Source organism: Trichomycterus rosablanca, chromosome 26 (genome assembly GCF_030014385.1).
Source record: "Trichomycterus rosablanca isolate fTriRos1 chromosome 26, fTriRos1.hap1, whole genome shotgun sequence".
Lineage (NCBI taxonomy): Eukaryota > Metazoa > Chordata > Actinopteri > Siluriformes > Trichomycteridae > Trichomycterus > Trichomycterus rosablanca.
The window spans coordinates 15,871,668-15,894,396 of NC_086013.1; the positions used below are offsets into that span (position 1 = coordinate 15,871,668).

The following is a 22,729-nucleotide window of genomic DNA, read 5'->3' on the forward strand; positions in this document are numbered from 1 at the left end:
GTGGTATGTTATCAAGTGTAACCCACATTACATACTACAACTCTTATACTGACACTTTTACCTTTTATTACATAATAAAAACAGATTTTTATTTAATAACTTCAATAGCTTTTAAAGTATTCGTCATATTGCTCTAAAACAAGTGGTATGTTATCAAGTGTAACCTACATTACATACTACAACTCTTATACTGATACTGTCACCCTTTAGCATTGCACACCATGCACACATGCCTGTTTATATGTAAAATGTAGGCATGTGTGTAAGGTGTGCAATACTACATTTTACATATAAACAGGCATGTGTGCATGGTGTGCAATGCTAAAGGGTGACAGTGTCAGTATAAGAGTTGTAGTATGTAATGTGGGTTACACTTGATATAATACACCTTGTTTAGGAGCACGTGTGTAAGGTTTAGGACAGTCAATGTAAGAGATGTAGTTTGTAAGATGTTTGACTTTTTTTTTCCTCGCTGCCTCCAAAAGTTTGCTAATTGATTCAAGTAGAGGTGTATGCAGAACAGAGCGAGTGGGCGAAATTCAACCACCCAATCACAGACTAGCATTTAGAGGGCAGACCTTCTGTGATTGGCCAGTGGTGGGCGAGCCATGATAGGTAGCACTATAAGCAGTCAAATCAGGCTGTTAAACCAATGAAATACAAAGCATTTGTTTTGACATGTACCTGAGCCAATGACAGATAATATTGATCAAAAATGTAACCAGTTCACTCCAAAAGGAGGATTTTTAAGTGTTGGCCACCCTACTTAGCACTCGCTGTGCTCACGGCTGCATGTAGAATAGAACGTGCTCCGTGGTTTTCAGAAGACAAACATTTCTGAAGTAAACTAAGTTGTAGCTGCTTGTCTTGGATGTCAAAAACGATCATTTGCTATTATTAAGCCTATAGCAAGCACAGTTCAAAAGCTATTTCATCACAAGGAATCACAACAATCCAGCCCATCTGATTAGTCCCAGTTTTCCCAGTTCTCCCAGTTATCCAAAAGTTCTTTGCAACTTTATGTCTAAGATGCTTCATTACTTTATTAAAACCAACCAAAACGTCCTAACCCCAACATTACAGCTTTATCTCAACCCTCATTACCAGGCCTACAACCACTTTCCTTTGTTTCTTTTTCCCTCCAAAATCTGACTCCGCCCTCTTTTACACCTGACCTCTCCTCAATCAGGTAACACCTCCAATTAGTACTTTACTAGTTCTTTAAGGAACTTTTATTTTAAAGAACCAGTCCATGTTTTTTACTGATCCAGCTTCATCATTATTAATCCATCACCACAGAATAATCAACAACAGTAGCACAAGATGAGAAATATATATTTATATGAATATTATATAAATTAATTGATATAAATAGTTATTAATGTTAAACAATATGATGGTTTAACACAGCGGATCATTCGTCTGCATATTTGATCTGGCACAGTTCTGCCGGCTGCCCTCCTTGACACAACCCTCCCACTTTCCAAACTTGGGACCTGTAAATTACAAACATAATGTTGCTGTTCCACTAACAATTATGATATTATTAAAGCTGGAGAAAGTAGTTAGCATTAGCTTATATTCACATTAAAGATGTATTTTATTTATTTAAAGACATACAGGTCCTGAAAGCTGCGGTCATAGGCTTATGGACGCATTTATTCCTCAAAGATAAAACCTGAGTTACAAATGTAATGTGACTAATATCTGAGTACAAGGGTACTATGGACTATCAGTGGGACTTTGAACTATCAATCAGAAGATTGTGGGTTCAGATCCTGGCTTTGCCATGAAGCCACTTTCTCGACTCCATGGACGAAACCCTAAGCTTTTGGATATGTGGAAAAAAGAGCACGTGGAGGGTGTAGGGTTCTGTGTGGAGTTTTGTATGTTCTCATTGTGTCCGTGTGGGTTTCCTCCGGTGTAAATGTGTGTTTTTGAGTGTCTGCCCTGTCACGGACTGGCAACCCCAATAATCAGAGCCACCACAACATTGACTAAGATGAAGTGGGGGTAAAACAATGAATGAATGAATGAATGACAAATACAGGTCCTGGATTCGACTCCCATTTGGAGCTGCTCTGTATCTTTCTGTGTTGAGTTTGCATGTTCTCCCTGTGTCCCACAGTCCAAAGACATGCAGTCAGGTTAATTGAAGATACTAAAATTGCTTAGGTATGTGTGTGTGTGTGTTTTCCCAGTGATGGACTGGCAACCTGTCCAGGGTGTTTTCTGCCTTTTGTCCAGTGAATCGGACCCACTGCGCCCCTGAAAAGGATGAAGCGGTGGTAAAACAGACAGTGAATGAATGGTTTTTGTTTCAGGACATGGGAACATGCTGTTTTTTTTTAAATGATGCTGCTCCTCGCCCCCACATCACTAATTCTTTGTTCCAGACCAGCAGGATTAGGATTTAGCTGGAAATAATTCATGTTTTCTGGCCAAGAACAGTCTGTGCTGTGGTGAGAAAATGATATATGATGCATTTTAATGTGTTTTAACAGTCATTCATTCATTCATTATGTATTTATTTTCACTAATTGCTTCATTCTGAAAGGGTCACGGTACGTTCGAGCACACACACGACTCACATGTGGCTCATATGGGCAATTATATGCTGCCAAAACACCTTTTGTATGTTCCTGAAAGGTGGTCAGATATCAGGATCGAACCGTGCCACTCCGAGTGACCCGTTGATGATAAATCCGTGACCCGTCCAGCATTAACAGACCCATGTATTGATTTCCAGCATCCATTGTGTGATTGAGAGCATCTCAGCACATCTATTATTGTTCATCATGACCTGCTCTTTCTTCAGAAGCTCCATCAGCTCGAACGTTTCCATCACAGTCTGTCCGGTGAGGGGGCAAGGTCATCATAATAAAGCCCACCATCAAACAGCCTGGCTAAAATTAGCCCACCGTTTATCTGGTGGCTCAATGTTTGTCAGAGTGTGACGTCAGTGAAAGTTCTGAGGTCCATTATGGGTTGAAGTCGATGTTTTCTCTATCAAGACTCTTAGGCAGAGGCAGAGATTAATTGAAGGACCATAAACTTTAAACACACACCAAAAGTATTTGGACACCTGACCATGAGCTTTTAAAAACAAATGGGATTAAAATAGACTGACCAGCTAGAACAACAGCCGCTCTTCTGAGAAGCTTCTCACAAGACTTTGAAGGTCTGTATGAATGTACGTCTGTGGGAATTTGTGCCCATTCGGTCAAAAGATGACAGCATTTGTATGGCTTGGCACTGATGTTGGTCAAGAAAGCCTCAGTTGATGTTCCGGTTCATTCCAGAGCTGTTTAATGGGGCTGAAGTCAGGGTTCTGTGTCTTTATAGAGCTTGGTTAGTGCCGGACTAGGAAAGGGTCTTCCCTAAACTGTTGCTGCAAAGTTGGTCACATATAACGTATATACAGTAGGTATGTTGTACATTTGCAGCATTTAGCAGATGCTTTTATCCAAAGCGAGTTACTGTACTGTGACAGTGTATTATCTAAGCAATTGAAGGTTAAGGGTCATTACATCTGTGAGTAACAGCTGTGACAGAAACGCATGAATCCCACAATTAGAACTGGCGTCCCAATACTTTTGTCCACATAGCGCACAGTTTAATAATCATAAAGCTAAAGTAGAGGCACCAGAGCGTGAAATTAATAAGAAAATAAATCAGCCCTGACTCATGCATTCAGGGCTAAATACGGAGCATGAGTAACTAACTTCAACATCAGATAAAAATACCCTCCCGAACCTTCTGGTCTATATAAAGACGAAGGTTTAGGAAGTTCCTCCTACAGTTTCAGTTTTAGTTTAGGGATTTTTGCGTGGATGTAGTCCGAGAAGCACCAAAAACAAGAATTGCAAGCTGATGAGACACTGTCCACAGTAGGGTAGTAAGTAGAAGCTGATCCTGAAGAGCATCAACAAACATTAGTTGAACTTATGGAACCAAATTTAGACCTTGGGTGCATATACACCAATCAGCTATAACATTAAAACCACCTCCTTGCTTCTACACTCACTGTCCATTTTATCAGCTCCACTTACCATATAGAAGCACTTTGTAGTTCTACAATTACTGACTGTAGTCCATCTGTTTCTCTGCATGCTTTGTTAGCCCCCTTTCATGCTGTTCTTCAATGGTCAGGACCCCCACAGGACCACCACAGAGCAGGTATTATTTAGGTGGTGGATCATTCTCAGCACTGCAATGACACTCACATGGTGGTGGTGTGTTAGTGTGTGTTGTGCTGGTATGAGTGGATCAGACACAGCAGCGCTGCTGGAGTTTTTAAACACCTCACTGTCACTGCTGGACTGAGAATAGTCCACCAATTAAAAATATCCAGCCAACAGCGCCCCGTGGGCAGCGTCCTGTGACCACCGATGAAGGTCTAGAAGATGACCGACTCAAACAGCAGCAATAGATGAGCGATCGTCTTTGACTTTATATCTACAAGGTGGACCGACTAGGTAGGAGTGTCTAATAGAGTGGACAGTGAGTGGACACGGTGTTTGAACTCCAGCAGCAATGCTGTGTTTGATCCACTCATACCAGCACAACACACACTAACACACCACCACCATGTCAGTGTCACTGCAGTGCTGAGAATGATCCACCACCTAAATAATACCTGCTCTGTGGTGGTCCTGTGGGGGTCCTGACCATTAAAGAACAGGGTGAAAGAGGGCTACAGTCAGTAATTGTAGGACTACAAAGTGCTTCTATATGGTAAGTAGAGCTGATGAAATAGACAGTGAGTGTAGAAAGTAGGGGGTGGTTTTAATGTTATGGCTGATCAGTGCCGGATCTCAGCGGTACTGAGCTAGCATATTTTACCGCCGCGCCATTCGAGCGCTAATGGAGCGTATTAATTATATTATGTTCATTTTAATGAGTTTTTTATCCTAGAGGAAGAGCTGTAAAAATGATTGATTTGCATTTTACACGTCTGTTCAGGCGGCATTTTCATCCCTCATTGAGTCTAACAGAAAACGTTCCTAATAATTCGCTCCTGTCATCGTGATGTTGTTTTGACGTCCACAGCTTCTGCTGTCTGTGCAGGATTCACACGCTGGTTTACTTTGTCTCCCTTTATTTCTTTTGTATATAGATTATTATCTATAATCAGGGTTTTTTTAACACTAGGTTGTGTATTATTTATGGGGCCGTTAATTAAGATAATTAGGCTTTAATGTGAAGGATGTTATAATGAAGGCCAGATAATAATTTAGGTTTATTTAGATGCACGGTTCACGTGTTCTGCATGTGAGAGATTTGGTTTGATGATCATCATTCGACCTTTAATACACACGTGTTCGACAATGTTTATTTATGCACTGTGTGGTCAAAAGTATTCGGACACCTGACCATGAGCTTGTTGTTTCAAATATACATAGTATAAATACATTAGTGTCCTTTGTGTGATCTTTTCAGCTTGAAGAACAGCCGCTTTTTGAGGAGGCTTCTCCCAAGACCGAATGTCTGTATGCCTGTGGGAATTTTTTGCCTATTCAGTCACAAGAGTGTTGTATGGCCGGGCACTGATTCAATTTACACCGATCAGCCATAACATTAAAACCACCTCCTTGTTTCTACACTCACTGTCCATTTTATCAGCTCCACTTACCATATAGAAGCACTTTGTAGTTCTACAATTACTGACTGTAGGCTATCTACATACCTTTTTTTAGCCTGCTTTCACCCTGTTTTTCAAGGTATTATTTAGGTGGTGGATCATTCTCAGCACTGCAGTGACACTGACATGGTGGTGGTGTGTTAGTGTGTGTTGTGCTGGTATGAGTGGAGCAGACACAGCAGCGCTGCTGGAGTTTTTAAACACCTCACTGTCACTGCTGGACTGAGAATCGTCCACCAACCAAATATATCCAGCCAACAGCGCCCCGTGGGCAGCGTCCTGTGACCACTGATGAAGGTCTAGAAGATGACCGACTCAAACAGCAGCAATAGATGAGCGATCGTCTCTGACTTCACATCTACAAGGTGGACCAACTAGGTAGGAGTGTGTAATAGAGTGGACAGTGAGTGGACACGGTATTTGAAAACTCCAGCAGCAATGCTGTGTCTGATCCACTCATACCAGCACAACACACACTAACACACCACCACCATGTCAGTGTCACTGCAGTGCTGAGAATGATCCATCACCTAAATAATACCTGCTCTGTGGTGGTCCTGTGGGGGTCCTGACCATTGAAGAACAGCATGAAAGGGGGCCAACAAAGCATGCAGAGAAACAGATGGACTACAGTCAGTAATTGTAGAACTGCAAAGTGCTCCTATATGGTAAGTGGAGCTGATTAAATGGACAAGGTGTGTAGAAACAAGGAGGTGGTTTTAATAGGAAAGAACCTTCCTTAAACTGTTGCTGAACAGTCTGAAGCACGTCATTGTCTTTATGTAATTAATTTATTACACCTGTAAGCAATCGTTATGGCTGAAACACATGAATTCATTAGAAGATTAGACTGGGTGTCCAAATACTTTTGTTCACTAGTGTATAGTGCTTTTATGAATACAGCGAGTCTTCTGAGCCTAATTTGGCTTGAAAAATGCTGCGTTTGATGTATGAAATTGCTGCATTAGCCTAAAAGCATAGTTTTAACACAGGATACAAGAAAATCATGCTTTTTTCTTTCATCATTTATAACGAGGGAGAAAGTCGAAAGTCCACACAAAAATAGACCATGGATATTAACCCTTAAATGGTCTGTATCTTACTTTGAGTCTAAATACTTGGGTAAAAATAAGCTGTATTTAAATAATCTTGCCGTATATACTCCTTTACTTTGCAGCTGTAACAGTCTTTACTCTTCTGGAAAGGCTAGTCTCAGGATTTTGGAGTGTATGCATAGGAATTTGTGCCTCTTTAGTCAAAAGAGGATTTGTGAGGTCAGGCACTGATGACAAACAGGAAAGCGTACATTTATTTATTTGCCTGTTTTACCACCGTTTCACCCTATTCAGGGTCGCGGTGGGCAAGGACGGATTAAGGATAGTCTGGGCCCCTGGGCAAAGAGACATAAGTGAAATCACACCCTTGGCCAAATTCACTCAATTTAATCGGTGTCAAAGATAGCATTCATCAGACAAATTGCTTGTCTTAAATTTAAATAATTGCTAAATTGCTAAATTAATTTGTGTCTCTGCGCTTAAGAGAAATTTAACATAATAATTTTGAAACAATACAAATTCAGAAACATTAAGTAAGGGCCTGAATCGCATATTTGCAACAAAACGTCTGTTATGAAATATGGTAGCTTGCCTGGCAATTTGTAGGTCCCTAGAAAGTCAAGGGGCCATGGTAAACGACTTCTATGGAAGTCAAGGGCCCCATAGCAGGGGCCCTCGTGATCAAGGGCCCTCTAATGGTATGCCCTGCTCTTCTCTAGGGCCCTCTAAAAACCAGGGCCCTCTAAAAATATGCCCCCCTCTTTCCTAGGACCCCTAATAGCCAGAAGTCGAAGTCAGAGCAGTGCCACAACGCCTCATCCATTTTCATAAGGGGCCCAAAAGCATGGCTAGGGCCCAAAAGCATGGCTAGGGCCCCCAAAAGCATGGCTAGGGCCCAAAAGCATGGCTAGGGCCCAAAAGCATGGCTAGGGCCCCCAAAAGCATGGCTAGGGCCCAAAAGCATGGCTAGGGGCCCCAAAAGCATGGCTAGGGGCCCCAAAAGCATGGCTAGGGCCCAAAAGCAAGGCTAGGGCCCAAAAGCATGGCTAGGAGCCCCAAAAGCATGGCTAGGGGCCCCAAAAGCATGGCTAGGGCCCCCAAGAGGCCCTGGGGTCAAAGTCCCTAATAGTCAGAGGATCCTTAAAATGGAGGGCCCTCGGAAATAAAAATATATTGTATCAGAAATGTTGATAGGCATCGCAAAATATTTTGGGCCAGGGCCCCCCCGGGGCCCCCTGACCTCAAGGGCCCCTGGGCGCTGGCCCCACTGGCCCGGTCAGTAATCCAGCCATGGCGGTGGGTACAATTTACCAGGTGTAAGGAAGGAAACTAACCAGACAGGTCGCCAATTCATCACAGAACACACACACACACACACACACACACACACGTAGAGTGAATTTAATACCTCAGATTAACCTGACTGCATGTTTTTGGACTGTGGAAGGAATCTGGGAAGCCATCTGGGAATCGAACACAGGACCTTCTCACTGTGAGGCGACAGTGCTACCCACCGAGCCACTGGAAAGCGTACAATTTATGTTATATCATTGGTACAGCTTAAACATCTGTATTTAATAATTAAGAGGCCATGGCATCTCTGCCAAGTTGCCATTGTTGGGCCCCTGAGCAAGGCTCTCAATCCTCAATTGCTCAAAATGCATTCAATGATAATGTTTTGGATAAAAGCATCTGCTAAATGCTGACAATGTAAACGTAAAGTAAATGAATGTCCACACATATTCTAATGCATATCATTTTATTGTTACTGTCTGTAAAGTTGTACTGTTAGAGTTTCAGTAATTTCCTGTAAGGATATAATACACAGTGTCTTATCTGTTCGTTCATCCATCTATCCATCTATTTGTGATGCCTGGGCTGATGGTGGACGTGCACAGGCTGTATTTTTAATAAAAACTTAGGTCTTATCAAACTGATTCCAGCTTCAATTCACTTGTACTGCTACTACAGTCTCTTCTCCAGCACTTATCTGTTTCTTTCATGTTTTTTACTGAGAGGTCCTTCCCTAAACTGTTATTGCAAACCTGGAAGCATATCATTTCTTTGATTTAACTGCTGACTGTTCTTAGATTTAACAACAGCGTTTTTTTCTGTTCCCACAGCATTGATATTATAGAGGTGGCTGCTAGGCTGGGCTGGATTTATGCTGGACGTGGGCTGGATCTGGGCTGGACGTGGGCTGGACTTGAGTTGGACGTGGGCTGGACGTGGGCTGGACTCGGCTGATTGATTGTCAGCACACACTGCAGCTGGGTGACTCATCCTGGTCGTTCTGTATTCCTGATGTGATGCTGGAGAGTCGAGGTCTGCAAAATATAGATGGAGAACAAAGCTAAGAATAGCGCCAGAGGACTGACAGATGATTTTACTTCCATTTACTGTTGTTTAGCATGAAATATTAAATAAAATAAAAAAATGCATTCATGCATTCATAGTCCATCAATCTGTATTAATTTCTTTATTCTTCTTATGATCTAAGTGGGTCTATCAAGTGAAAAACAAAGGACGCAAGGCGGGAATACACTGTGCACGTCGTACCAATCCACCTTATCCTTGCACCAAGGAGCAAATGAAAGCAGACAATCAACTTAATGACGTTTAAAGAGAAAAAAACGTCGACCCACAAACCTATGCACTAGTGACCAGAAGGATGAGATCCTTAGTTAATCCTCAACTTGTCTTGTCAGGCCAGCCATGATACAGCGGAACCTCGATTTAAAGGACTAAAATGAAATAAAATAAAAAGGCGAGAACGAAGCGAGCCTCCCGACAAAATAAACCTATCACCCATTTAAACAGAGAGACGTGCACCGGCTAGCGAACAATAACTGAACTACTGGTTCGCTTCTAGTTGGAATTTTAAACAATTTGTCTGGACGTTCGGTTTTTTCTAGATTTTGTCTGTTAAATCTGAAATACGTTAAATGGGGGTCTGTTAAATCGAGGTTCCACTGTACCTAAAAGCAGATTAGTCCTTCATTTACATTTTCAGCATTTAGCAGACACTTTTATCCAAAGCGACTTACAATTATGACTGAACACAATTTTGAGCAATTGAAGGTTAAGGGCCTTGCTCAGGGGCCCACAGTGGCAACTTGGCAGTGGTGTGGCTTGAACCAGCAACCTTTTGATTACTAGTCCAGTACCTTAACCACTGAGCTATCACCGCCCTTCAGAAATAGACTTATCATTTGCCAAGGTCCCCCAGAAGTGTGTTATTCATTTATTGTCTGTTTTAGCACCGCTTTATCCTGGTCAGGGTTGCGGTGAGTCTGATTTTTTTGGCCGAAAGGTATGAAACACCCCGGACAGGTCGCCAGTCCATCAGAGGTGTGCCATTGCACTGATTTTGTTTTTTTATTCATATAGAGTGAGAGACAGACAGACAGACAGACAGACAGACAGACAGACAGACAGACAGATAGATAGATAACGATCTCCATTCAATCCTGTTCTGCATATGACAAGATTAAGGTTCAAAAATCCCGTTACCATTAGCACTGAGAGTCATATACGTCAGCAGTTTAGCACCCCGGCACGTCTGAAGCCATAATCCTCTTCCACAGTGTTTTTTTCCCTTGATTTATATTTTGATGACATATCTTTATCCCACGAGGATCTGGTTATAATTCATAAGGGGATTTAATTTCTAAATATAGAGACAGAAAGATCTGAAATGTGCATATGTTCGATTTCCGTTTGAGAACCAGCTCATAATTAGATTCAAGGTGCTGGACAAAACAGCAGACTGACCTTTATACATTATCACTGGAAACAATGCAGTAACACACCCACAGGACACCAATCCACCTCCAAACGTGGCTGATAGCACTGCTAGGGATTTGAGTAACAGTGGGCGATCAGTGCCTGAAAAGCAGGAATACGTCCTAAACAAAGCCCTAATAAAATACAAAGCATCACACACTTGTGGCTCACTGGTGGATTGAGTAGCTGATCTTTTGTCTGTCCCAGTGATCTCCTAAACTTGTGTTTATCCCAGTAAGAACACAGAGATGGGGTTATACCTGGCATCTCCACCCTGTTACCACCCTGTCACAGGCACTGATGTTGGACAAGAAGGTTTTGCTTGCAGCTGGTGTTCCAATTCATATCAAATGTGCTTAACTGGGTTGAGGTTCTTCACATCAGACATCAGACCACAGGGATACAGTAATACAGAAACAAACTTTTGTGTCCATATACTTTTGGCCATGCAGTGTAGCTTGCAGGCTCACGGTTCAGGTGAGTAATAAATGAAAACCTTTATATTCAAATACCAGGAGGAGGAAATGAAAAGCTTCATTTCATTTTTTGCATATATTCATAATAACGTGGACGAGGTGTTTAATGACGCTGACCTTCCGATATTCTGTGCATTTATTTTACTGCTAAAAACGCAGATGATGAATCAGTTCCGTCCTTTATTTATGCGACTCCTATAGGTCAGTGGAGTGTTGGTGCTATTCAGCAGACATAATTACTTTTGCTTGCAGGCACAAATAGACCGGAGACGGCATCCTTATTATTTTCGTATTCATCTCCTGCGTGCATTCACACTGCTTTATTAGGCTTCTCCTCCCTTTATACCTGCTCGGATTATTGCACAGAGGATTATTTGTACTGCAGCATCAACATTTCTCTTTCTAATTCGATGCCTGCTGTATTTTATTGCCGCGAACTGAGCCGGGCATGTCGACCAGCCCAAGCGTACTATTTTTTCTTAATACACTTGACCTTGTTTTTCCTTTATTATTGATGTAGTCGGCATGTCTCACTGCTCTTCACCTAATTAAATCAAATACAGCTCTCAGAATCAAAGCAAATCCTCTTTTTTTTTATCTTTGTCCTCTTGTGCTGCTCTAACAATCGCCCACCGTCAGGGCTTAAAAATAACCGCCCTGGTTAGACTGCTGTGCCGCAGCGGCCCGCGTTCAGACATAAGTAGCACAGCTACTGAATAAGATCTTGGAAAGACAGAAGAAGACGTGCAGTTTGCCGGCCTGTAGAGGGTCGAGCTGCTCTATTTTCGTTTAGCTGAAGGGCTATCGAGGGACGCCGAGAACTTAGACGTGATTTTTTGAAGAGCAAATGAGAGTCGTGAAGTGCTTAATCTAGTAAAAAGCACTGTTAGAGAGGGGAATTGAGCAGAAGTGGAGTTCAGAATCTCGGCGCTGGTGTGCTAGCGGAATATCTAAATTAATCATATAAAGGATATAATATGCTTCCGAGGTTGCAGCAACAGTTTAGGGAAGGCCTATATCAAGCATATAAACACATGAAGAAACAGAAACTCCAGTCTCCCCATTCAACAGCTTCAATCGCCCACAATGATCTAAAAAGAAAAAAGAAAATAACAACAACAAATCGATAAAAACACGTCAGAAAAAGCTAAAAGCTTCGAAGTCGTTAACGTAATGCAGAATTGTATTTTACTGCCACTTTTATGGAGCTGATGGCAACACGCCGGAGCTTGTTTACGAGCCGAGGTCGACATATAAGTCGGCGTCTGACGCAGATCGCCTTCTCAAACATTGCAACATATGCTCTTCTATGAAAAACACCAGGGATGGTGACCTCAGCGTGTCTCAGCTTTATTATGCGCTCAGTTGTTCATGGGGTCGCGAGCAGATCAGATCCTGAGTAAACACGCCGACTGATAAGTGCCGCGCTCGTCTTCCGCACTCCAGTAACACAACGATTTTTAATCATTTCATTTCCTATGCCGAGCGACCGCGGGAGAAGCGGCGTGTTGTTTAAATCCTGAGAACGTCTGTCTGCTCTCGAGAGTCCGTGGCTAGAGGGGCTTCCTCCGCGTTCGTACTGAAGTAACTGTGTGACCCGTTTTTATTCAAGTGAAGAGGTTTTGCTTTTTGAAACAGCTGAGTGTTTGAGCCGATGATGTTTGCAAAACATGCCAAATATTCGAGGTTAGAACAGGGCCAAGGTTGGTTCTTTATTTTTTTAAAACTTTTTTTTAACTGCTGGACTTTTCTGCAGGGTAAAGAAGAAGAAGATATACTGTACTTTATTTGTCATATATACATATACAGACGTACAGTACAATTAAATTCTTTCTTCGCATATCTCAGCTTGTTTGGAAGCTGGGGTCAGAGCACAGGGTCAGCCATCGTACGGCGCCCCTGGAGCAGACAGGGTTAAGGGCCTTGCTCAAGGACCCAACAGTGGCTGCATAGTAGAGCCTGGATTTGAACCGCCAATCTTTCGGTTAAGAGCCCAAAGCTCTAACCACTAGGCTACCACTGTCCACACTGAAGACTGAAGTGATGGAACAGAAGGTACTTTAAGTTTAAGTATAATTTATTTTAAACAAGGGACCAGTTTGTGGTAACGGATTTAAATAATCTACATGAGCAAAAGTTTGTGGACACTCGGGTTGGCGCCTGTCCCAGTTTTCCCGGGATTGTCCCAAACGTCCCCGGCACTGTATCTGTTATCGGCGAGACGGAGGACAAAGGTGAGACTGTGTCTCCTAAATCTGGCAGGCCGGTCAAAAAGAAATGAAACGTTCATCTTACTTGCAACGACAGGATTACAAAGGAAAAAAATCATGTTCTAATGAATCGTGTTCTAATTACCCGACAAACTAAGTCGTACTTTGCAGTACGTTCTGATGCGTTCAGTTCTGGCCTCACAAAATTATTACCATATATGACAGTGTCCTGGTTTTTTGTCTGACATACGTAGGTGGCAACCCTAGTGGACACTCCAAAATCATATACAATAATGCTAAATAATAAGCATTATTAAGGAGTTATTTCATGGAAATTTGAGTAATCTGAGTCTTTGCAAGCATTAGTAAGATGATGAGCCAATGATTCTGAATCAAGCAAGCAAGCAAACGTGCACCAGCCAACTACCTTACTAGCACTCAGCACAGAGTAACGCTCAGGGTTTCATTAAATAGGTAACTCATGGGTAAATAGGAGTGCTGTGGCTCCTGGGAACTGTAGTTCAATACACAGACCTTGATGTTGGAGGGAAAGGCATTGGGGTCGAGTTCAGGGCTCTGTGAAGGAATCTGGAGGTCCTTCACATAAAACTCTTCAAATTATTTATTTATGGACCTTGATTTGTGCACAGGGTCCTTCTCTGCCTCTCTCTGGTACCTAGCTGATGTCTGGGGGGGGGGGGGGGGGGGGGGGGGGTGTCCTTGTATCCAATACGCTGCTGTGGATGCTGCAAAATTTTTAACCGTTCAATCACATTTCTCTAAAATTTTTGGTCCATGGTGACATTTCTTGCTTGTGTTAGGTCCAGCCGTTGGTGCTTTAAATCTTCAATGTGCTGGGTTCTTGTTTTCTTGGGCGCTGAAGGTTGGATTTTCCATCGAGTGGGTCGTCGTGTCCAAAGGAGTTGGAATTCATCATCAATTTGTGTTTAGACACCTGAACTCAACAGTTAGGAGGAGTGACCACATACTTCTGACCCTTAATATCTTCTACAAAGATTCCTTCTCAACTGCAGAAGTCTTCTAGAGTCCCAGAATCTCCTGATACGAGTCGTTAAACCTCACTGATGCAGATAAAAAGGTGTTGAATAGTCTGCTCAACAATTTCCCACCTAATCCTTTATAAAATGGAGTCATAACAAACCTTTCTGCAAAATAAATGGCCTTTTTTTCCCCTACCCTTTCTCTTCCCTCTCTCTGCGCACCCACCCACCCCGTGTTTCTATTTCGGGCTGGCTTTGTGAACGCGGTGAGCCACCTCGGGGAGAGCAGAGATGGAGAAGTCAGGAAGGAAAAGTACCGAAGAAAATAGGTGACGCTGTACGACGTCAGAAAGGAGTCGAGCTCCGGTTATTCTGGGAAGAAAACAGGTCGGTCATGGCTGACCCATCAAGCTCAGGCTTTGCTCGTGATTTCATGCTAACGTCTGTAGTCGGGTGTTTGTTCGAAGGTTCTCATGCCTTCTATTTTTAAAATTGGATTACCTTTATCCACGGGGGATTTTATTATATTGCAGCTAGATTTCAATTACAACAATAAAGAACCGAGCCAACGTCCGTAAAAATGAGTTCTTTTTATTTTGGGACACAGTGACCTTTTAGGTTTATTTAATAAGCTAGTAAGATCAGTTACAGTAAAGGCTAAATGTTATGAGCTTCACAATAACACAATACAGCCTTTCTACATCTAAAACTGTTTCTGTTTGGAGGGTTTGGAGGAAGCCAAGGGTTCCATAATGAAACATGTAGCGTGGTCGTTTAACAGCCAATAAATATAAATTTGAATAAATAAGAATAAATATTTTGTGTTTTGTTGATGTTGCTATTGTTTTTATTAACCTTTAATTACCTCGATACTTCAAATAGATTTAATAACCAGTAAAAAATGTCCAGACTCCAGAAAAGGGCCGTTACATCACCTCTGGGGCAGCTTCTAAAAACCGGATCGGACCAAACCCGGCATCACGCAATTTCAAATGAACTTACAGTATATACATAAATAATAACTCTAATAATAATAACAAGGAGCAAATGACTGTCAGTTAATAGGAACCAACGTGCCAATCATCTGCGCCTCTGTGCACCCATATTTGGCAAGGCAGAAGGACATAATTCTGTAACCCCTTGGCTGTTTGTGGCCTTTCATTACATTCCTAACATCAGCCATTTATTTACAAGTCTATAATTAATACAGTATGTTGGAGCACTCGGGTAGCGCAAGGGTGAAGTACGCTAACCAACAACTATGAAAATCCAGGTTTCGAATCTCAGCAGCGCTATTGGCCAGCTGGGCGTCCGAGGGACAAAACAGCCTAGCCATGGGCTCTCAGTGCTGGTCCCAAGCCCGGATAGAAACAGAAGGGATTGCCTTCAGTGCTATGGACGTTATTCTGTCAGATTATCACTCAGAATTAAAACGCCTCAGTGGGAGCATTTTGAGGGATCTAAGAATTTAGATATACCCTCTTCTCAGAAGTGTAGGATGATCAGTAGGTTTTCAGAGCTCTATCATCTTTAGAGCTGAACCTCTGGTCTCTGTATTTTGTTGCCCTGACCAGGGTGTGTAACTGCTGAGTGCCAGACATTTCTCTGACCAAAATAAAGCATTTAGTAAAATAAATAAATGGTCAGTAAACAAACATGGCTTCCAGGCTCCAGGTTTAAAGCAGAAGTAATGATTCAGTGAATGTAACGTCAGCCAGTTGTGTAACAGCTGAATAAATACTGCCGGAGCTTTATCTTCACGCTAAGCCTTTTCAGGAGTGGTAATAAATTCAGTGTTTGATATTTGGGCAGAGCCGTTAGCGCTTTCGAAGGTCGGCAAAAAATAGACTCGGCTTTATAAAGTAAATCATGCTCCCAGCATCCGGTTCAATAAAAGCTAACAGGTCGATCTGACACGTATGTAAACAGTGCTGGAATTTTAAAAGCGGCGAATCGAAGCCATTAAAACCAAAGCAAACTGACGCAGCCGCGTTAAAGGTGTTTTTTTCCCCTCGTTTGGCTCCGACGAAATCGCTCAGCGAGCTAAAAGAAGCTCCGCTCACCTTAAATCAACAGTTATATAACGGCGTAACACTTCAGGGAGGTTAAGCACCGGGAGCCGAGTGTTTTTCTCAGGAGGTAACGATTAACCCGGCACATCTGAGAGCAGCATCAGCGGGCGCTCATGCGTTTAACTTAAACCCAGTAGCCTGAAAAATCAGTCGTTTCGGCCAGGTACCTCGAGTTTCGTTGAGTTGGTCAGCGGATTATTTGGAACGTGGACAAATTCCACCTCATCTGGCAGCAGTTTTGTTTTTATAGTTCATTAATAGTGAGCGTTTGGCTAGGTTGGTTTACAACAGAGTTATTAAAGCTCACACATAAAACATAAACAAAAACTACAGAAATAAATATAAAAAAAAATAAACATAAACAAAAGTAAAACTGTGTTGCCCCCAAGCCTAATATTATACTGAAATTAAATCATTAAGAATACCAGTAATAGTTCAGGTGGCGAGTTTGAATCTTAGATGTGCTATCGATCGTCCGGACGCCTACACAGACACACGATTGTCTGTGTATCTGTAGGGGCAGGGATAATGGCAGAAACAGGGTAGCTCAGCTGTTAAGGTTACATTTTTCTTTTGTTATTTAGTACTAATGTGACCGAGCAGTTATTAAAAATATTTTACTGCTATTTATACCGTGTACGACCTGTATGTGACAGTAAAACTTTGATTTGATTTGATTTTGATTTGATCATGGTTGCAAAGTTTCTGGTCCTGAACTTTCTGGTTTCCAGCTTTTTGGACATTTTGTTGTGGAAGCTGAAATATTTCAAAGAACACAGCCAGGTCATGCTGGGTCAGTTTGGTATTAAGGATAAGAGGGTACGAGCTGAAATCTGGCAGCACTGACAGTATAATCCACCAGAGATGTAACAGAACACACGCCGCATCCCAAATTACATCATTTGTTTTACCGCTGATGCTGTCTGCAGCACATTTACACTTTTTTAAGCGACCCAAGCAATACAAGCAAAGCATCTTACTCTCCGGTCCGTGGGTCATTTATTACCGGGCCGCACAGAAAGAATAAATGATTATAGAGTGCTACAAAAGCAACTACAAAAGAGACTGAAGTTCCGCTTCAGAATAAAACAATGCAGCACCGGAACAAAATGACATTTATCCAAATGTGTGAGTGTGAATTCTAACATTCTTTTTTCTCTAGATGGTGAACTAGGGCAGAATTAAAAAACAGAACATTCCTCTTTGTGTCTCTGGTTGATGCTCTATATAAAGCACCAGGTTTCTATTGTCTTCACTGGAACATTTATTCAGAAAATGTATAAATCTATTTTTACAAGATTAAATAGTTTTTCCTGGAATAATAAATCGTAACATTGTGGAATATTTTCAACACACACACACACACACACACTTACTATTTATTCTTCTGCCGATATACTCAGGTGAGGATTCCTCTGGTGAGATTTTAGTGTGTCACTGTCCAGATGAGAATCTCATCTCCGGGAGCTCCGGTTTCCTCCCACAAGTCCAAAGACGTGCAGTCAGGCAGTATGTGTGTGTGTGTGTGCCATGTGCTGGACTGGCGACTCGTCCAGGGTGTTTCCTGCCTTTTGCTTATCGAAACAGACACAAACAGACACACTGTGACCCTGACCAGGATAAAACAGTAATAAAATCAGAGTAAATGAATAAATGAATGAATGTTGTGTTTGTTTAATATAGTTTAATGGTCTGAAATGCACATTAGAAAGGGGGCAAATATTTTTTCACACCAACCTATATGCCAAAGCTCTTTAATTTTTAACATATCAGCTGTAAATATCTGTGTATTTTATGATGCAAGATTTGACCCACATGTCTGCGTTCACTCAGCAGCGCTGGTCACTTCACCTACAATAATAAAGAAGAAAGAAAGCTTTTCATTCTCCTCAAACATGGTGCCGGGTTTAGAAATCACCGGTGATTCAGCGCCGCCGGGTCGCCGGCACGTCTCTCGCTTTCAGTCGCCACTGTGGAACCAGTTCAACTGAGAATCGATTGTGTAACCATGAAATTGCGAGCCAGCGTTCAGCCAGCTGAGAGGCTGTCATAAGAAAAAGTACAAAGCTGGTACTGAAGGAACAGGACTGTTGGGTAAGTAGCAGTGTTACGAAATCAATCTAAAAAATACAACATGGATTTTTGGACTCGCTGTGACGTTATTGGAGCAATATGTGCAGCCTTACCCAAAAGTTTAGTCTCTCGAATGCACTATTATTAATCATTTGTTAAGTTGTAAAATAATATCTTTATCTAACTATCACCAATACCAATACTGATAATAGAAGGACAACTACACCAAAGGAAACATCAGCAGTATTTTCCCAGTTTTCTCACAGTAAATCTATTCAGATCAAATCCACCTGCTGCAGACCTTCACTCCTGACCAAGGAGAGCACTCAAAATGTGATCAACCATGAGTTTCCATGCCATACTAACTACAATGCGCCGTCTTGGCATTAGACATAAAAACGAACGTGTTTTCCTTATTTAGACCTGTTTTATTCGTCACATGTCACCACGTGTCTATTTAAGGCTCCTCGTGCCTCCTGGAACCATCGTCTATGTCATCACTTTTTCTCCTCGCTGGAACCCGGTGACCTTCGTGGACCTGTGAGTCACGGATGAATGACGGATTAATTATTCGCCCGGCTTTTCCAGGGATGGCTCATGAAAAACCATGAGTCTGTGCCATTGTACATTCAGTCTTTGTTTACCTGCAGCCATAATCGTGACATCATTATTCATTATTCATCATCATTTCACCAAAGCGAGTTTACTGAGGTGAGAACGCGAGGACACCGGTCGCACTGTGGCTCTTTGGCGTGACGGGGCCCGTGCTGGATCACGATCGGTAACGTCTGAACCAAGATGACTCTAAGAACTCCAGTGGTCTGCAAAAAACCTTGACCTCAACCTCATTGGTCACCATTCCAAATCAGTGAACCATAGTATTTAGGTGAAGCATCATCATCCAGTCCTCTGGTCAGGCTTCCAACGAATTTTAGAAGTGTGTCTGTGGTTATTTGTGCCGATCAAATAAAAAAAAAAGACATTTGCAAGGTCAGGTAGAGGTTGGGGTGCTGGAGCCTATCCCCGCTTTTCAATGGGCGCAAGGCACACAGGTAAACCTTGGACGGGGCGTCAGTCGATCACAGGGCAGACACACACACACACACACACACACACACCTACAGGATAATTCAGTGTCTCCAATTAACCTGACTGCATGTTTTTTGGACTGTGGGAGGAAACTGGAGCTCCCGGAGGTAACCCACACAGACACGGGGAGAACATGCAAACTCCGCACAGAAAGAACCCGGACCGCCCCGCCTAGGGATCGAACCCAGGACCTTCTTGTTGTGAGGCAACAGTGCTACCCACCGAGCCACCGTGCCGCCCAGCACATAATTTTCTTTAATGAAATTGATTTATTACTCCTAAAACACATCAATTCAATAATTAGAAGGGGTGTCTCAATACTTTTGTCCATTTTCAGCATTCAGATTCATGCAGAAGACTCGAGGAGCAGAAATCCTCCTCCTGGTGGATCGTGAACATTTAGGACAGTAAGTCCTCGACTCTTCGTCTCTCAAAAGCGGTTAATTAAAGCGTATCTGTGTCGCGCGGAGGAAGCTAAATCTGGGAAATCGCTAATGTTAGCATGACCTCGTTTTCTGGCGTTCCTGAAGCTGATGTGGAGTCTTTAAAAGCGAGAGATTTAGAAAATGACCTTTATTACATTAACATTTAGCACATACATTCATTGTTTATATCCTGGTCAGGGTCCACTTGGCCTGACTGCATGTCTCTGGACTTGTCGGAGGAATCCGGAGCACTCGGAGGAAACCCTGGTTTTGATTCCCTGGCGGCCCGAGAATCTTTCCGTGTGGAAAGATTACAGCTATTTATTTGAAGAATCAGATGCCAGTACTGGTGTGTTTCTGCCTTGTGCCCAGCTCTTTCCAGTGGGATAAAACACCCTGCAACCCTGACCAGGCTAAATCAGTACTAGACAATGAATACAATAATGTCATGTTGGTTTAGTGAGTGCTTTACAGCAACTGGGCCAGTGAGGTGTTTGTGAGGAGACGTTCATGATCATGTTCTTCTTGTTACTCTGGATACTCTGATTTCATCTCAAAAACATGCGTGAGGTGGATTGGCTGCTTTGAGTTGTACTAAGAGAGACTGGCTCTGTGTCCAGGCTATACACCCACCATAACGCTAATTATTATTATTTATTTATTTATTTTTCATGTTCATCTCTTACTACTACTTTATCCTGGTCAGGGTCGCAGTGGATCTGGCTTTTGTGGAATCACTGGGTGCAATGCAGTAACACATCCAGGAGCTACTAGAATTTCCCCTTAGTGTAAGTGGGTGTCCTGCCTTTCACCCAACGAATCGAACCCACCGCGAACCTGACCAGGATGGTAAAACAGACCCATTGCAGACAGGTACATAACGCCTGTACGTATCGCTATACCTTCTCTTAGTAAATGTACCAATATTTACTGGGCTCCACAAAAGCCTGTGATTTCACCTACTTGATTTTATTTCCATGCTTTGTTAGGAACCTTTTGCTATTTTTACTCCTCACACAGCCCGTTAGAGGACACGCTCACTGCTTATCTCTCCAGCGGCCGTCTATCGAAGACGAATATTGATTTCCTTGGTCTGCCACAGCCCGTTTTCCTGGTATTGGAAGGTCAGCTTTGTTTGTAGCCTGTTCCCACCGATAAGAGACTGAAGAGTGTGATGACACGGCAGAGATGAATATTTATGAGCCCGTTACCCGCGGACCTCAGCGGCGCTCCGTTTACAGGCGTAAATATTTACCTGCGCTGTAAAAGACCTGTGAAGGAACAGAATGATGACGGGAGTGAGTGAGGGCTGCACATCAGCGTTTGTAGAACCTAGAAGTTGTATGAATCAGGTAAAGAGAGTCAATGATTCAGTTTTAGGAGTCACAACATGGGTCAGTGAATCATATTCAAACTAATATCACATGACTGATTACCAGCGGCTGACTCTGCCTCTTTTTCATGACTGATGAAGCCCTTTGTCACAAGGTTCATAGACGGGAGCAGTGCAAGCTCAAAGGTTAAAGTTCTGATAATCCATCTAAAGTTGAGGTTTTTGATCCAGTCTCTGCTTAACAGCTTCTGTTGGGGCTTGAAAGCAAGCAAGGCACCTTAAAACCTAATAAAACCCGACCTTACATTCTGAAAACCTAGTGAGCTTTCTACATAGATGGCATTTTTTATCGTCCTACACACGTTCCTGAGAAGAAGATTCTATTCTGACCAGGGCAACATCCTTAGCTGCGAATCCAATCCCAATGAACGTATTTGCTGTCTAACTAGAGCGTCTCAATAATCTGCTTTCTAAAATTCAATATCAGTTAGAATACGCTCTACTTGGGCAGCTCACTAGGTTTTGAGACCCTTCACATCATGTAGTGCAGGTCCTTAAAGATATTTTGGTGGTTTATAAGCTTTGGAACATGTGTGGCCTCCCCCAATGAGCTAGATGCCAGACAACGCCAACCCTTGGTTTATTCCTGGAGCGAAGGGGAAGCTCCGTGTATAAGAAATTCACAAACGCAAGTTTAGAAAAGTACAAAGATCAATTTTATTAAATGTTCTGAAGTCATTAAAACCGCTGTCAGTTTGGTTTCAGGACAATAAAATAAAACAAAACCACATGCTCTGCTGAATAGGAATAATTGGGGGGAGCTGGGAAACCCACAGATATAATGTCAGTAACAAACGTGGCTAAATTCTACTAATAAGAAAATACACTCTGCAATATAGTACGACACAGTGATCTCTCACACTACACAGCACTGCAAATCGATCACGCTGGTGAACAACACCCGATTATACCCACCAACCTGTTGGTTTCCCACCATCCCTCAATTACCCAGCACTATAAGACCTTTAAAAATGGAGCAGCATTCCCATAAAAGCTAAGGCCTATAAGTTTGAGGGTACAACGATAAAATTGCAAATAGCAGCACAGTCGAACAGTTTCAGAGTACAAAGGAAAAGAAAAAGAAAAGCATCAAATTATCAGTCATATCAAACAAAACACAACCGAAATAAAACAAATGTACTCTACGTTCTTACATACGGGCACTTTGGCACAGTTTTTACGCCGGATGCTCTTCCTGACACAACCCTCCCTATTTATCCGGGCTTGGGACGGGCACTACAATGCACTGGTCTGTGCATCCCAGCGGCTAGGTAACTATGGGACAATTCAGTGTCTCCAATTAGCCTGTGGGAGGAAAACGGAGCACCCGGAGGAAACCCATGCAGACACGGGGAGAACATGCAAACTCCGCACAGAAAGGACCCGGACCTCCCCACCCGGGGATCGAACCCAGGACTAAATAAATAAATAATTAAATAAATAAATGTGGGGTGGGGGGCACATGAAGGATTCACAGCCAAGGTTAAAAACATCAACGTTTACAC

The 22,729-nt window shown here is 42.5% G+C and overlaps 1 long non-coding RNA gene across 1 annotated transcript; it reads right to left on the bottom strand.

Annotated features, from left to right (window-relative positions):
• Positions 1–8,441: 8,441 nt before the first annotated feature.
• Positions 8,442–10,320, bottom strand: LOC134303627 (uncharacterized). Its single transcript, XR_010007679.1, has 2 exons — positions 10,213–10,320; positions 8,442–9,026 (listed from the first exon to the last, which is right to left on the bottom strand). It is a non-coding gene; the product is annotated as an uncharacterized LOC134303627 (long non-coding RNA).
• Positions 10,321–22,729: the final 12,409 nt, after the last annotated feature.